This window comes from Pygoscelis adeliae, unplaced genomic scaffold, assembly GCF_000699105.1.
Source record: "Pygoscelis adeliae isolate BGI_AS28 unplaced genomic scaffold, ASM69910v1 Scaffold467, whole genome shotgun sequence".
NCBI lineage: Eukaryota > Metazoa > Chordata > Aves > Sphenisciformes > Spheniscidae > Pygoscelis > Pygoscelis adeliae.
In genome coordinates, this window is record NW_008825253.1 from 1215944 (window position 1) to 1218995 (window position 3052).

At 47.7% G+C, this 3052-nt stretch overlaps 1 protein-coding gene across 1 annotated transcript in view; it reads right to left on the bottom strand.

The window, feature by feature from the left end:
• Positions 1-3052, bottom strand: part of TEKT4 (tektin 4) — a 32571-nt gene that overhangs the window by 13687 nt on the left and 15832 nt on the right. The gene's annotated exons all lie outside the window — the stretch shown is intronic.

Sequence of the window (3052 nt, forward strand, 5' to 3'; positions counted from 1 at the left end):
AGTCGCCCTCGGGAACTGGGGCGGGGGGATTTCCCGACACAGGCCTTGGTGCATGTGGTAACGCTTGTAATTCGCATGTGCGACTGTGCTGGCGAGAAGCTGGGGAGAGGTCTCTACGTTGCATTCTGGCTCCCCTTTGTGCTGAGGAACTTCTCTTTTCCAACCGCCGCGTGTGCGCAGCAACACTTTTTCCTGTTTGTTTCGGAAACACAAGAGGATCCTGGCAGGACTTCAGCCCGGTTCCTGCCCCACAGGCGGTGGAGGCGAGGGGGAGGCGCTGCGTGCCCCTCTGTGCTTGCCCCGAGGCCTAGGGAGCCCCTCGGGCGGTGGGCAAGGAAGGCCCTGAGGAGGCCCCGGGGCCCCGTGCGGGGCCTGTGGCATCTGCTAGTTCTAAGCCATTCAGTTGGAATACACTTGTGCACCTCACTCCGTTCTTACACCCCAATGTTTGTTCTTAAGACAATTTGCGTGACTCTGGCCTCGTCATGGATCAAGGTGCTCGTGAAATCCAGCTGCTGGGGCATCCCCTGTTTAATTTTCACTTGGAGAGATAAAGACAGCTTATGCTTGAACTACATGAAATTTTGGGGGGTTGCCATCACTGTGCAACAAGGAAAAGAAATGAAAGGAGAGGCTGCGAGGCGAGAGGCATCTCTCCAGAGCCCTTGGAGGAAGGCGGGAAGGTGCTGGCGAGCACGGTGACAATAGAGGGCACTCTCGTCCTTGCACTGCGACTGATCCTCCGCCTTCAATGTCATTTTGATTTAGAAAATAAAAAGGAAGAAAAAGCCATGTGCACTGCAGCCCGCCCAGTGTCATCCAGGCTAATCGGCTCCTTGGGTGTTGAGGTGAGCGATGCCTGAACCGCATCGAGGTGTGCGCGGCAGATAACACCCACCCACCCACCCTGTGGGCGTTGAGTAATGACTCCCTGACTGCCGAGAGGTGCCATTTGCGCCACACAAACTTCTGCAGAAGGCACTTTGCTTTATGAGAGTTTGCTCTAAATCCACAGAAAGTCAATGGTCATTTTTCGTACGGGGTCTTGCACTCTTCAGAAAGATCAAGTGGTTGTCCCCGATAGAGAGCCTGCATTTGAAAGATGCATCAGGCATCGGCTGCAAGCGGCTGCCCGCCAGCCCTGTGCCGCAGCTGGCAGCACATGCCCAGTAAAGGTTCCCTTCCACAGAGGTAGTGTTGAAAAAGGACATTCAGTCCCAGCAGAGATAAGAAATCCTTCATCTTCCCTTTTGCAAATATGATAATATAATTGGCCCTCCAGTTAAAGAGGAGCAGTCGATGATCGTTTTGCACTGCTGAATTCACTGGACTGACACCCTTTGCTTTCCCTTTGCACTTCATTTCTGTTTCTCTCCTTTTTCATGCATCTTTTGTCTAACTGTCCTATCTGTTCCCTTCCTTACGTTACCCCCAGCCTGTACCTTTCTTTCTCTTTCCTCTGCTTGCGGCTTTCTCTGCATGATGAGCTATGCAAATTTTGCATTTTTACAGTACAATAAGTCTACAGGAAAATCCCTGCTGAGCTATTCAGAGTGAAAGTCCTTGGTATGGAAAATACATTTTTTGAAAATAAGGGCAGCAACAATTTGCTATTAAGTAGCATTTTTCTCTGAAGGTTTCAAAAGAGCTTTTATTAGTGGCATCTTATCACAGCCCATTCAGTGTCACCCAGGCAGTTTTGAACGTGGGTCAGTTAGGGCCATGATGGGACAGGGCTGAGGTTGCAAACTTAGCGGCAGGCTGGGCTGAGTCCCAGGCCCTAAATGTGACTAGTAAATTATAATCGTCTCCAACACGGAAACACTGCACGCACACACACACAAAAAAGTAAATTCTTCCTGATCCAATGCGAGGATTACTTCAGCGAGCAGTTTTATGGTTGTTATCCCAACTGGTCAATGTTTCCAAGGACCAGACAGATTTTGGAGAGTATTTTCATCAGGCTGGGTTTTTTGTCAGCCTAAGCCTGCTTTCAAGTGTTCACAGATGCGTCATGTCCTAACAGGCTGCATATCACATTGTTGCAAAAAATAAAAGCAAAACCTATTGATACCTGGAAGATTCAGGAGTTCCCTTCATTATCCAGGGCAGGCCCAGGGACCCTGTGTTTCAAAGCCATTCCGACAGCCAAGTGATTTAATATGCCACTGTAAGATATAAATTATTAACAGCTATTCAAGATGTTCCCAGAGCGCAAGATGACAAAACATACTGGAAGAAAAGAACAGAAATGTTTTCCAGCTCAAATCTTTTGACATGCAATAGACTAAGATTTCTCTTGGCTAGAATCCTTTTCACAGGAAACTGGTTCCCCTTCCCACAGCAAATGATCCTGTTTATGTCAGGTGCCCTGTGAGCTTTTTTTGCTTGCTGCTGCTTCTTCTTTTTGCCTTCTTTCTTTCTTTTGTTTGAATTTTTAAATGTAGCATGAGTGGCCAAGGCAATGTTGTCACCTGGATCCAGCCTTCATGTTTGCACCTAATTCCTTTCACGCTGCCGTCTGTAGGACAGACTGCAAACTGCTCGGTGTAGTAGTATAGGTCTTGTGCATGGAGAAGGGAAAGGTTTCCTCTCACTCCCCAGCAGCTGGGAAGTTCATGTCTTGTCCACAGCACAGAAGTACTGGAAATGCTTTCTCCAAAGAAGGTCTGGGTCCTTGAACGTATTCCTTCTCCCTGTAAAGGCAATTAAAAGCTTGAAAATGTGACCCAATTCTATCCAAATATCCCTCCAAGCAGAGGCCAACACATGATACAGTGTTCTGAAAATTTGCTTTTCAAGCTATGTTGATGCTTTGGGGGCTGCCCATGGGGACCTGCTGAAGGGAGGAACCCAGCTTACTGTGTTGTTCTAAGCTTAACAAAATCTCAGCAGAGAGCAGCTATATCATGGCTGCTTTCTTGGAATTAATAAGCATAATTACTAATTAAATGCTGTCCCATCAGCAGAGAAATCGGAAACAAGACCAGCAAGACCATCTGCCATATATCTTCTTGGAAGAAGGAGCTTTGTTCTCATTTTTAATGTAGGG